Genomic DNA, 14,603 nt, shown 5'->3' on the forward strand with positions numbered 1-14,603 from the left:
AGTCTGTCAAGATGTTTTTTTGCACCCTCACTCCCAAAAAGGACAAGAACAAGAAAACAAAATAAAAAGAAAACAAAAAGTAAATAAAAAATCATTACAGAAAGTGTTTCCTATGCCTGAAAATCTGGGGGTGGGGGGTTCAACTCTCTGAACATGCATACAACATTGTATACAGACAGCATCACGATAAATAAAATACAAGTACAGTTCAGTAAAGCAGGAAAGGTAATCCTCCAATATTGGACAGGTACAGACAGCGCATGCAGCAATTCGTTGGTGGGGTGACAAAACCTCGTATCTCAAAAATGTCAAATGTTCAGGAGAGCTAAAAAACATGGCTGCCATAACATGTAAGTCAATGGAAACAGCCAACATTTGTTTATCATTTGTGACCTTATTTTTGCAGATGGGCATATAAGGATTGGGAATTACTTAGTAATGGTTCCTAGCTTCAATATAATGAAGAAACTCATTTTCACCAAATATTGAGATACGAGGTTTTGTCACCCCACCAACGAATTAGCATTCATACAATATATGTCCGTCAGTGCCAGTGCCACATGTCACATGTCCAAAATCTCTCGTAAACTGTTAAAACATGACTGAGGGAGGAAGCTCAATCCACAATACAGAATATTTGTATGCTTTACATGGAAAACTAGATATATCGCTACGGCGACTGATATGCCTCCGCCATAATGCATGGTTCTCCTAATAGGTCTATAGTACAATGTCTTGACAATGTGTGATGACAGTTTCAAACAATTGGCAAAATACTAAAATGACAGGTTTGACACAAATGTGCTAAATGTTCACTTTCCTAGAACTAGGTTCAATTGGATGAATGATTAAAATGTCAGAGTGCAGGTATTTGGGGAACTGATGATTTTTACTTGACTTTTGACCCTTTTATAAGTTTATGCATTGAGTAATTTTTCAAGGTATTGAGAAAAAGTATAATTTCAGTATCAAATGGGAAAATAGCATTACAATGTATCTAAACCTGGCCTTTAACCTTTGACCTCACAGTTCCAAAGAGAATCACTGTTAGGTTGAACATGCATAAATATGTAAGTTTCATGTACTTTTGAGATATGGAGGAAAAAGTGCAATTCAGCACATTCACTCGACCTTTGACCTTTTGACCTTTGACCTTTTGGCAAGAAACTTCCCACAGAATAAATATTGGGTAATACATGTATACATCAAGTAAAAAAAAAACACCTTCATTCATTGCATAAATATAAGGAAAGTAGTGATATTTTGAGGAGTTGACCTTGACCTTTGACCCCCTGACCTTTGACCCATGACCCCCAACTTCCCTAGATAATCACTGCCCATCGGTACAAGCATATATACTAAGTTCCATGAAGATACCTTGAACCATTTGCGAGATATGGAGAAAAACATGAAATTTCAATTTTTTTTTCTCACAAATAACCTGTGACCTTTGACCTTTGACCCTAAAATCCACACAAAGTATTATCCCCAAAGGATATACCCTCATACCAAGTTTGATGTAAAACCACCACACGGTTCTTGAGATATCGACAAAAACAAAACGGGACGGACGGACGACCCGAAAACATAATGCCTCTGGCCACTTCGTTGCGGAGGCATAAAAATAATCTGTTATCATGGCAACACATGATTCAACATTGATACAAGATGAAATTCCCACAGCTACAATACATGTACTGTACATATATACGATTTGTATACTCCCCCCCCCCCCCCCCCCCAGTTGTTTGACGGACCATTCTGGTCACCTTGGCCCCGTTTCATACATTTTGTTATGAGTGACAAGTTGTTATAGTTGTTACAAGCTACTGAAATCCTTGAATCTGATTGTTTGAGAGCAAATTTGTCATAGAAATGTGGCAGTTGTCACTAATACCAAGTTTTCGAAACGGTGCCCTGGTCTCGCTATGCAAGATCATTTTTTGTTTAACACAAATTCCATAAATTGTTATGCTGGGCAAACTAACCGGTACGCTGCTACGCATTATGTTGCTTTGAATATAATGAGTGAAGTGCCTAACCAACTAAGAAAATAGAAAGGTAATTTGCACCAACGTGCACATGAGCTAATTACGAACTGGCTTATTCATGCAGTGTGGAACAAAATCCTGAGCCATGAGGCCTGACAAAAGGCTGTGTCAGTACTACAATATATCCTCTGCACTTGTGCAAGGGAAATAAGCGCTTGTCAGAACACTTAGGAGTGGTGTATACTGTACATATGTAGGTGTATCAAGAGATTGCTTTTCCTCTGGAGCAACTTAGCAGGATCAATGCTACCAGGAGTAGCAGCACCGCATAATCCACAAGGGTGAGGATAGAGTAGTACATGCATCTATTAAACTAGAAAGCAGAGTTCATTTCTGCAACTCTCAATATATTACATTCAAGCAAGTACAGTTCCACAATTGTACTACAGTTGGAGTGTCAAATGACAGCTAGCAGTCATCAATGTATGTAATTGTTATCGTTACTCAGGACTAAATATGAAATCCCAACTACAGCAGAACATATGGCGTTTGGAGACCTTGTTCCGGTTCGATTTAATGCAATAGTCAGGTGGGTATTCACAGTTGACAATAGGATACATGACAGCGAAGCTCTACATTGTAGCAGGGATGATTTCATAGTGTGTTTAAATAGCATTGGTACACTGACATGTGAAATGTTGTAAGCTTGACACCAACATGTATGTGTTACATTTGTGCCCTGAGTCCACTAAACTTGAACTGTTCATCTACAGTATCACAAATTATACAATAACTTTTCAAATCTTAGCTCTACATGTTGGGTTTTGTTTTTTTTTCTGTGCACTCTGAAATTGGATGTACACATTATGGTGTGTGTAAAAGTCCCACCCCCATGACAAAAGAAACTACTAGATTACTGGATGAACATGATTTGAGAGTTGGAGCTGTCTTTTTCACCTTTGTTGAATAGAACTGTATCACTCCCAAGAGGATGCACGCGTTCTAAAAAGGTACCCTTCCACTTACATACATGTATGATAGCATACATGTAATGTGGCAATGTGCCAGGTCTTAGCCAATCCTCAGAGTTTGCACAGCATCCACATGATTTATTGCACAATATCTCAAAAATCTCTTGTTTTCGCTACAAAACTACAACTGTACACGTACACATAAGGAACTTGAACCCAACCTGCACATTTGGGAGATGCACATACTGTATGCATGGCTCGACACTAACTTTTTTGTTTGGTGGCCCGATGGGGCCACCAAAATCCTAAATTTCAAATTTTTGGTGGCCCGAGAGAAAATTTTTGGTGTCCTGAAAAAAAAACAATAAAAAACATTAAAAGTCCTTTTTTTTAATGAGTCAAATATTTAAGATTTATGATGGTAAGAATTAGAAGTTGGACATATCTACTCATAAATAAACTTCAACAAACTTGCAACACTCACTCTCAGGCATTCATTCAGTCCTTTTCATCCATCCTTTGAACAAATTTAACTGCTAATTTCCAGCGCAAAAAGTTACGAATTTATTGACATACTTTTCAAAATATTTTGGTGGCCCGAGGCGGGCCACCAAATTTGCCCTTTTTTGAAATTTGGTGGCCCGACTTTCATTTTTGGTGGCCCCGGGCCACCGGGCCACCGTTAGTGTCGAGCCCTGCTGTATGTAATGAAAATTTGGTTTAAGCTTGTACACGTGTAGTTACATGCAAGTAAAATGCCTTTCACCAAAAGCTCATTGACCTTTCGACCTTTCACCCTGGACTGAATTCCACATTAAAATCTTAATCTAACCCGGACCTTCAGGAAGTATACCTGTATAGTGAATTTAGAATTCCTATCCTACTGTCGAAGGAAGTTATTGGTAAATGCATTTATTGCTTTTTCAGGGCAAGTTCATTGATCTTTGATCATTGACCTTCTGTTCTAATTAGTCCACAACTTACAAACTTAATACACAATATTTGGAAACAGTTCCGTGGTATGAATTTGGAATTCCAACATGTTGTAACTCTCATTATCTCGTACCTACAGTGGTGTGCACATGTGAACATGTGAGAGTAATTTTCTGGAAATTTACCGGCCTATTGAACTGTTTATCAATTCATGCGTCTACTCATATAAAAATAACTCTCACTACTACAACAATCATACATTGTACCTTTGTACAAATGTACGTGAGTAAACCTGATTTAAATAATTATCTCAAGCAATATTTATTACTACCAGGTACTAATAATCTTTATGGTGACAAATTATGAAGGACTGCTGGGGAATAAACAATGAGTACTATGCACCATACAATTGTATACACATGTACATTTCACAGAGTTTTCATTATGCAAGTCAGTAGCTATTCATAAATTTAACAACACGCTTACAGTAACTCTGATCCCTGAATGTGACGTGCAAGTGTATATTTTTTTGTCCATTGCTATATTCTATGATTTCAAGATGTTAACCGCTCGCAAAATTGTCTGGAAGTCCTGATTCGCAAAAAAAAAAAAAAAACAGACTCAACTATATATATCGCGTATACAATTTTGTACAGTGCTTGAGGATATTGGAATGACTCTGCAGTGTTATGTTTACCATTCAATGCTGTACCATGCAAATTCCATTCATGCTGTACTTCTTGAACTCAGCAGAGGAAATCAAAAGCAGGAAGTCTTATTACCACAGAGCTTGTGGGTTGTGGGTGATTGGAAAATAAAAGTACAAATTGTAGTGCACCACTGACAACACCACTGCAACTGCTGCAATGGAAGAACAGAAAACATTTTTGTGGTTTTGTTAAAGCAGCCAGAAACATTTTCTGTAAATGACTCATGTGCACAAAGGTACAGAGAATACAACTGTAGTTGGGTTGTTCAAAAAGCATGCAGCCAGCCATCACCAGCCCCCCACTCCCCTCCCCCCCCCCCCCCTTCACACCTTCTACCTTTTCACATTTTAACACTATACACACTTCACCATGAATACACTGTGGGTTCTGAAACAATTCTTCTGCATTTAATTAAACGATGTACTAATGCACTGAAACACAGTTTATGGAAATAACAACTTTTTAACTTGTCTTAAAATCATCCTTGCTTCCCTGTAAATGCTTGTCTAGAACAAGTTGTAAACATTCCTGTAATTTCTACTTTGACAATCTATTATGATTAAAGATCATGATACAGGTATAGGATGATCAACAATCCACAAATACAATGTACACCTAAAATAATGTTACAACTAAAAAAGCACTCTTGAGAGCGCAGACCTCCGCCAAGCATGCAGCTCATTTCCACCATTGATCTTGTTCTTCTATTATTTCCACCCATACGTACTGCATTGTGAGCAGAGTCGCCCGAATCCCAATATAGAAGCCTTTGTTACGTCATAAACCCTCAGCTGCACGGCGCGCCTCGCCTTAACAGAAACTAGAGCACGCACTTTAGTGCGCGCATGCAAACCTCAAATGCGCGCAGCCTGAACTTGCAAGTTCATTGACCCTACCTGCTAAAATATCAAAAATCCTTCATAAATTCCCCCAAAATTCTCGGATCACTACCAAAAGTTAATCGTTTGGTACTTGTGCCATTCTCAACCTTTCCTGCAAGTTTCATCCCAATCCGTTATCTACTTTTTGAGTTATTTTGCAGATGGACAAACGAACGAACCAACAAACCAACAGTAACGAAAACTGTAATTTATACTTCATTTATACTAACAGTAATTGATACTTCTTAATCTGCAATTACTACCAGTACACATGAAAAATAACTCTATTTAATCAAATTGAAATCAAATCTGTAATTCATGCTATACAAATTAGCATCTATAAGACGAATTCTTATTCAAGCAAGTAGGCAGTTAGAGTAAGAAAATCCAAGTCAGAAAAAGCAATGCCCCACACATAACAATGTGTGTGTACATTGTAGGGCCCTACTGTAAAAATTGTCATGCACGCAAAATTGTAATATGGTGTACAGTATACAATGTACACTGTCTGTCGTTGTTCGGCCAAGGGGCACAAAAGAATGTTTTCACATCGTCTTTCAAAATAACAAGGCTAAACAATAATATAATATCTTCTTTACAATGCAGGGTGGTCCACGAGGGGTTTTAGCATGTCGCTGCAACATGCTAAAATTCTTGTGCAACATCCTAAAAAGCCAGCAACATGCTATGCAACATCCTCAAGAATTTGCAACAAGCTCAAAGTAAAAGTATTCAAAAATGTGCAAAACATGTGCATAACATAAGAAACATCAAATTACCAGGTACATGTACTTAGATATTTGTGTGCAAAACATGAGAGAGAACATTGAATGTAAGCAGCAAAATATTGCGTACTACGTACTCATCGTGTGCGCTCCGCGCATATTCAATTTCTGCAATATTCTCAGATTCTGAGCTTGCAACATGCTAAAATTTCAAGTTGTGGACCACCCTGCAATGTTACAAGTACTTGTACAATTGTGCATGTACAATGTACATGTGTACATGTTAAGACTGTCACACATGAAACTGAGGTTACTATAGCCCGGGCTGCACACTGAGCATATTTTTTCTACTGGTCTGACCTGCCTGTCAGACCAGTAGGTAGGCCCTACCCAGTTTTTCAATTCTTTACTGGTCCAATCCTGAAAAAGTTACTGGTCCGACAGTGATTTTTACTGGCCAGGGACCGCCGGACCAGTGCCAGTGTGCAGCGTTGCTATAGCATCCAATGGACTACAACTGTATAACATGTACACGTACATTTATATTGTACAACCTGGTGTAATACCACTCCAGTGTATTATGTTCTGATTTCCAAAAATGTAATACAGTTGAACCTCTCGTATCCGGACAAGTCGGGACCGGGGCTCATCCGGAGAAGGGATTTGGCCGGATACGGGAGACTCACTACTTTATACATGTACATATACATACACATGTACTGATGTAGCCCATTGTAGTACCACATGAAGTAATGTGTATACTGCAACCTTTTCATTGTTACATTTGGGGATGTTTGGGGATGTTAAAATGTCTGAAGGTAAGCAATTTGGAAGGAAATTTGATTTAATGTATGTTAATCATGTTGGAAGTAATATGTAATTCATGTGTTTTTGTGTAGGAGTTCTAAAGGAGTTGGGAATCCCCCTTTCCTCCTGTAATTATTTTTTAAAAAATCATGGCGAGATTGCGTCCGTATAATAGAGAGATCCGGATAAAGGGAGGCCGGATAAGAGAGGTTCAACTGTATTGATATTTGTGACTGAAAGCACACTGTATGATTCACCTCTATGTGTAAGCATGTCTGTACAGTGTAATGTTGTGTCCAAGAGAGACAGAGAGAAAAAAAAATTGCGTGTACAAGTACTGTTGTACGTACAATTGTACATTAAAGGGACTGTACAGTACTGGTTGAGGTGGGGATTCATGTTTTGAACATTCTTAGGTGAGATAATGAGAAACATCTTATAAAATATGAAAGAGCATGTAATTTTAAGAAGGATTCAACGTTTATTTGATGAAAATTGGTTTTCAAATGGCTGAGATATCCAAAAAAAGTGATAATAATAAAAGGCGACATGCCCCACCTTTATTAGGATCTCTTTGTTTCACATTGTTTGTGGATATCTCAGCCATTTCAAAACCAATTTTCATCAAATAAACTTTTGATACCCCTTAGAATTGCATGATCTTTAATATCTCATAGAGTGCTTTCTGAATATCTCGCAAAACGTTAAAAGCAAAATTCTCACCTCGACCAGAACTGTACACACCCTTTAAGTCCTGAGGGTCAAAGATTTTTTTTTTTTCCCCCTTTGGGGGGGGGGGGGGCATTACATGCTGCTACAAATGTAAAAATCAATTCTGTGAACTTGTTACGTGTGCAGCACAACGCTTTACTTTAGCCCAATATTGTCTTCAAGCATGATTTATAACCATGACATATAAAAACACTTTGTAAGTCTACAATATGGAATGAAAACTGGATTGAACCGGCATGTTTATCATAAAACAATGACATGCAACTTCCTTATGGCAAACTTATACTCCAGCACATTTGTACACATGTAGGAAATGACATGCAGGACATTCGACGCGAGTATGAGGCCAGTTTCACAAAATTTTCTGATTTTTCATGTTCAAATGTGCATTTTAAACAAAATTTATACCGATCCAGTCTACAGTATAACTGTCCGACAGATAACCGATTTAATTACGGCAGCCACTACACGCACACATACACACGCATATTGTACACTGTAGTAGGGTGTCTGGAGCATTTTTAACTTTTGAAATTCCTTGAGAAGAGAATTACACTTATGTCATTAAGATATATTTCAAATTTCATGGCGAAATAATGTTTCTATCTTGAGAAATTAAACTTTCAAATCATGCCAATATTACAACTTTTTCTCGCCGAGAACGGGCAAAAATAACGGTCCAAATCATGTTCGCAAAAATAGCGCTGAGAAGCTGCATGAGCGTGCACATCTGTGCGTTGTGCACTAGTGCACTACATATCTGCTCTAACTCTGTAAAAAATGACAGCGGGGAGGGGAGGAAGAGCATGCATCGCGATTGTAGCTATCGCGCCACCATCCCAGCCCAGGGCAGCCAGCGTAGCAAGCATGGTTTGAAGAAAATGCAGTCGATTGTCAAGAGCAGGTGCTCGCAATTAGCGTGAAATACACAGGCTACAACCTCTACAGGCTTGGAATTGATGCCACATTACTATTATTCATACATGTGCATGAATGACCGATTAAGAGTCTTCCGAAATCTTGTGCGAGCCCCTTTTGTCGACTGGAAGTTCAGCCACAAAAATCAGGTATTCGTTATACATAGTACATGTACTTGTCTTGTACCACTACAAGACTAGCATATTCACAATTGACTTCTAAGCCCCATTTCATAAAAAGTTAATATGATACATTGTAGAAACTCTTGCTGGAATGGCAATTGTCATGGTAATGACAAGAATCCAGCTTCCTGATTGGCTGTTGCTATGGGAAGTTGCCATTCCAGCAAGAGTTGCCATCCTAACATCTTTAATGAAATGGGGCCCTGATCACTTGACAGTAGTGTTACGCTGTGCACTGATTCGAGCATTGCAAAGGAGTGCACTAATGAAATAAAACAGGTAAGATCATACTACACCAATCCACAAGCATTTAACAGACCAGGAGTAGTTCTCCTTTTTCAAACTGATTAGCCAAGTCAGCCTACGGGAGCTACATGGTTTGTGAGCATAAGCGTGACTGTATCCATATGCACATTGTGAGTGAGTCACTGAGATGGCAATCTTACAGGGTGTACATACACTACTTGTACGTGTTAACTGTTACAGAGCTATCGCTAGCGACAGCAGTTTTCTGTTCACCATCGGACGAACATGTGAGTGTAGTGACACGCTTAAAATGCACATATGTACATACTACATGCACACACACACACACACAGAGCACTTGCTCGCTACATACAGGCGCTCATGCACACGCAATCGCCATGTGACAGTGACGCATGTTAAATCTACATTGTTATGCATGAGCACCTTTGCATGGATGTTACTTTGGATCTTGCATGTTTATACGAAGCCATGCCTAAAACATTCGCTGTGATCAAAAAATTATCGCAAGGGGTGTCTTCTAGGCAATATCCCCGCTCCAAGATGTGGAGCTAGCGAAAACTAACCGAACCTTTGGATTCAGCATATCCTAAACTACTCGCTTGCACTCGCTGGTTTGAGTACTGAAGCAGACGCTGAGATATGGAGATACACGTAAGTGTGATCCAAACAATATTCAGATGTATACACCAATTTATTGTCAGAGTTATGTACCAGGCTCTACTGTGATACGGAGCAAAACTTCCTCTTTCATATGATACCAAATTTGTTAGGATTTGTTAGCGGCATGGACCGGGGATTTTGCAATTAAGGCAAAATTTGGCACAAAAATGCGGGGTCAAAACAGCGTGAGCGCACGACTCCTTTGTGTTCTAGAGTAAAATATCCCGTTTGCGGCAGTTTAAGCATTGTTGTAATGTTAAGGGTTTTTCCAACTTGTAAATTAATCAGGTAAATTATTTTCAACCATTCCATATATCATAGACAAGATTATTCATTAACGCAATTGTTTTCATAAAAGAAAATTTACCATTGACCAACGCAGTTTTCATGATTTACCAGGGCAAAACCCGGCACAATTTTCGCCGATAAGGGCGATATTTATATGCGATGTAGTATTTCTGCTTGCGGCACGATGTACAATCCCTATGCAATACGCGCGTGCTCTGCGATCTTTAGCTGAACGCCTTCACATGTCTCGCGAACATTGCGTAAGCGCCAATTCCCATTGCGAAAGCACATGAAAATAGCGGGCGCACAGGCATTGGCCGCAAACAAGATCGCAATTCTGGCGGTGTTGTTGATGTCTTTCTCGTGTTTTTCTGAATTTTGTCAATGGGAACATCCACTTTCCGAACAAAAATGGCGGCCCACATCGGCTCGCGAAAGTTCTATTTTATGTGAGGATATGTTTGCAAAATCCATGAGCATCAGGAAAACAACAAAAAATCAAGTTTCTTGGACCATTATTTCTTAATTGATATGTTAAGAAGTACCGAAAAATTCTATTTTGGATGCTATAGTATATGTTGTCATTAAGGTCAGAAAATTTCACTTTCGTCAGAGATCGTGCCCATTTTGTCAGTTGGTTTTTGTTGATTGCTAGTGTACATGTGTAGTGTGCATGTAACAGTGCAATGCTGTGTTTAGCGGTATATTACCGTGTATGTTGTACCTGCCGCGAACGGCTGCACGGCCGCTTACTGCTGCAGTTACTCTATGGGACTTGCGTGTTATAAGATAGGGAAGCGTTTTGTCCAAAGGTTGGCAGTGCGCGATCAGACACCCTACGCATAGTTCTAGATACGATACACACACACACACACACACACACACACACAAGCCTTTCCTGCGACGGGAAGTTTCAGTGATTTTGCGGTGGATGGAAGAAAATGCCGTATTTAGACTTTCTATGTAGACACCTCTAAATCTACTCTAGTAGGGTGTCTGATCGCGCACTGCCAACCTTCAGACAAAATGCGCCCCTATCTTACAACACGCAAGCCCCATAGAACACAATGGAGTCGTGCGCCTACGCTGTTTTGACCCCGCGTTTTGTGCTAAAAAATCGCATTTATTGCAAAATCCCCGGTCCATGCCGCTATTGAATCCTAACAAATTTGGTATCATATGAAAGAGGAAGTTTTGCTCAATAATCTATCAAAGCGCTGGTACATGACTCCGACGATAAATTGGTGTAAATGTCGTTAGAATCACACCTATCTCGATATCTCGGCGTCTGCTTCGCTACTTGTACCAGCGTGTGGCATGCGAGTAGTTTAGGATGTGCTGAATCCGATGGTGAGGTCAGTTTTTCGCTAGCTCCACGTCTTGGACCGGGGATATTGCCTAGAAGATACCCCTTGCAATAACTTTTTGATCTCAGCGAACGTGTTAGGCGTGGCTTCGTATGCAACAACTATAGTAACGTCCGAGCAAATACGCTCATACATATGTAAATCTACACGCATTCGCCGCCACATGGCGCGCATATGCTAGCTCGCGCGCTGTGTGTGTGTGTGTATCTCACGGACCTACACGTGTAGGTCAGCAGTGTGTCTACCGTCGCAAGGTAGCTACGTAGCTACATACAATGTAGTTCACTAGATCGCTGTGTGTGTGTGTGTCTACTTACGAGTACGTGCGCACACCCGTGCCATTGCACTGAAAACAGACTGAGCTAGCTAGCTAGCTGTCACGTCGCTTCGCTTGCGATAGTTCTACAGCACTGAGTTCTATGGGGTTACGATTGCCCAGCATTCACAATGTGCATGTATGTAACACGCTCGTAAACCACCTGGCGCATCAGTTTCAACGTAGTCAAAGTACATGTACTATTACTGGATTGATAATGATCATAACAGGCCTACAATGTATGAGTTAGCAATCCAAACGAATGACCATGTAGAGGCATATTTTTTTTTTTTTAATACTTCAATAGAAAAGTGCACTAACGATGCACGAGTTACAGTCTTTCTCGCGATCTTATGCAGCACAACACTACAACAGATAGGCCTAGGCTACACAACGCACCATATCAGGCAAGTCAATTGTGAAGCGGTACCGCGGTGGAAGGTAGGTACAAATACCGATTTTTACGACTGAACTTCCAATCAACAAAAAAAGGGCAAGCAACGATTTTGGAAGCTATACTCTTCAGCCACGAATGGTGGTAAAGTGGCACCAATTCATGGCTAAATAGCCATAACATTTTCACATGAACTGCCATAGATCTCGACAACATCGACGTGTTATGTAGTCGTCGCATTCAGTAGCCAGCTGTAAGTGTGTACGTGTGTACGTACGTAGTGTAGCGCATATAGCGTGTGTGTACAGTGTGTAGGTAGTGAAATACACTCAAATGCACGCTCGCTAGCTCGTCCACCCGCCGATGTTGACTAGGCCGGAATGCATACGCTACGTATTCATTCACAAAGCTGAGCACTGCATACGTACGCACAACATGTATTATGACGACACGAGGGGGAGTGGCTTCTGCGCTGGTTACGCGTTTTAGCAATCCGCTGTACGCTCATTAACCGGTCGCTGGCGATCTGCACGCGAATGCTACTTATCGGCCTTGTTTGCAAACATGATTTGGACACATTTTCGTGCGTGCTCGTCAAAAAAAAGTTGTAATATTGCAGTGATTTGAAAGTTGAATTTCTCGAGATAGAATAATTATTTTGCCATGAAATTTGAAATTTATGCTGACATATTTTTCTTTCATATGAAATAGTTTATAATCCACCTTTTATAGAATTTCAAAAGTTGCAAAAATGCTACAGACACCCTAACTCTAGTTGTTCAGATTTGGCTAGCTAGGATGTTCAAAATGGAAGCTCTTGTATCGCAGCCTTCCTCACACTTTGCGCCATAACAAGGCAATTTTCTGTGATGTGATGCAACATTAAGTAAATGTAAAGTTCGATAATCCTTTTAAAAAATGAAGCGTAGAGCATAAGACATGCGATATCGCACAGCCAGTAAATCTATTCGGTGTGTCACAATCGCTTTAGGCTTTAGTGACGTTATCATTTGTCATATTAACAGCGTTCCATACAACAGCCTAACGTTAAAATGTTCGGCCTACATTTACAAGGACAGGAGAATCTCTGCGTGTGGTGTTTCATCAGCATGAGATATCACCTTGGCACACAGACAGGGAATGAGGCCCCAATTAAGCAATTTATGTCACTCAGTCGCCGAGCTGAAGGGCATGATTGCCCAAATTCTATGTGAGTGCCTGAATCATGAAGAGTTGTCAAGGACATTCGGTAGACATGGTAATAGATACTATGTCTACTGTCCTTAGAACAAGACACGAAAATGTAGTGTGTGGAGTCGATTCGAGATGACACAAAATTCCCCATACGAAACTTACCGTACGTACGTCCGTCCGTAGCGTAGCGTAGGTAAACTGAAGTTTAGTACCGCAGTTTGTTTGGTGGCTTCCTTTTTCTCCTACGATTCCTATTGTTACGTTTCATGTGAAGATACCGCTATCAATCCGGTAGCCAGTATGATTACTACTTTAAAATCACATCGTGAAGAATATCAATCTCCAAATTTTCACGACAACAGGACTTCATTACATGAAACATTCTACACCAGGTAAGACAGCAAATCGCAGATCCAACGGCGTACATTTTGTGCGTAACCGGTAGATGACAGTCGTATAAGAGTAAGCGCAGTGTTTTGTACCAGGCAAAACATAAATTTGTGAATAAGAACTTATCTGTTTTCCCTCGATTATCTAGCAAACTTAGCAAATATAACACTTACCCTTGCTCGTTCTGCAGGAAAAATAAATGGAGAAAAGTATGATGACCTGCGTCACCCTTATAGCAGACGGATGTTGTCAATTCAGATGGATAATAATGTCATTTGAGAGATCGATCTCCCTCAAGAAAGACTCAACTCTTGATAATGGCGGTGCGAGTCGGCTCCTCGGCCCCTCGGATTTCGTATTTTCGGTAAGGATCGGTATGGCTGCGGATGACGTCGGAATTGAACGAGTTGGGAGGCAAGTTGTGCACAAAGCGCAGTGCGGTAAGGCCTAATCTCAGCTCGCACTTTCCAAGGCCCCTGGGGTGGGCCCCTGGGCCGATTGAAAGCGCTGTGCTGAAAGAACGCCTTTTTAGCAATTTACCAATGGGATATAATGTAACGCATGAACAATTGAACATAGTCTTTGTAAGTTAGCATGCCCTAAAAAAGGGGGTGATACACAGGTTTTAGAAAGTGCTTGAAAACACCTGCTTCCTACAAGGTATTAAACGTTGTAGTTCCAAGGAGTTGACTACATGTCGTGCTGCTGACCGCCCATACTCCCGATCGCTGAGCTCAGTTGAATTGGTTAATGTTTCTTCCGCGACCTAGTAAGGCATGTTGCTCATGCTAGATCCAAATGAAAGGAGACAGACTAAAACTGAGATGGTTAGTCATCAATTAAGATCTCACGAAAAAGCGAGCTGACCTAACTCCCA

At 40.3% G+C, this 14,603-nt stretch overlaps 1 protein-coding gene across 1 annotated transcript in view; it reads right to left on the reverse strand.

Moving 5' to 3' along the window:
* LOC139733350 (uncharacterized) overlaps positions 1–14,040 on the reverse strand; it is a 50,215-nt gene extending 36,175 nt beyond the window's left edge. The window contains exon 1 of the mRNA XM_071644186.1: positions 13,900–14,040. The gene's annotated coding sequence lies outside the window, so the exon portion shown is untranslated. The remainder of the gene's footprint in view (positions 1–13,899) is intronic.
* Positions 14,041–14,603: the final 563 nt, after the last annotated feature.

Source organism: Diadema antillarum, unplaced genomic scaffold, assembly GCF_040938485.1.
Source record: "Diadema antillarum isolate AM-2024a unplaced genomic scaffold, OU_Dant_1.0 seq00000472_RagTag, whole genome shotgun sequence".
Lineage (NCBI taxonomy): Eukaryota > Metazoa > Echinodermata > Echinoidea > Diadematoida > Diadematidae > Diadema > Diadema antillarum.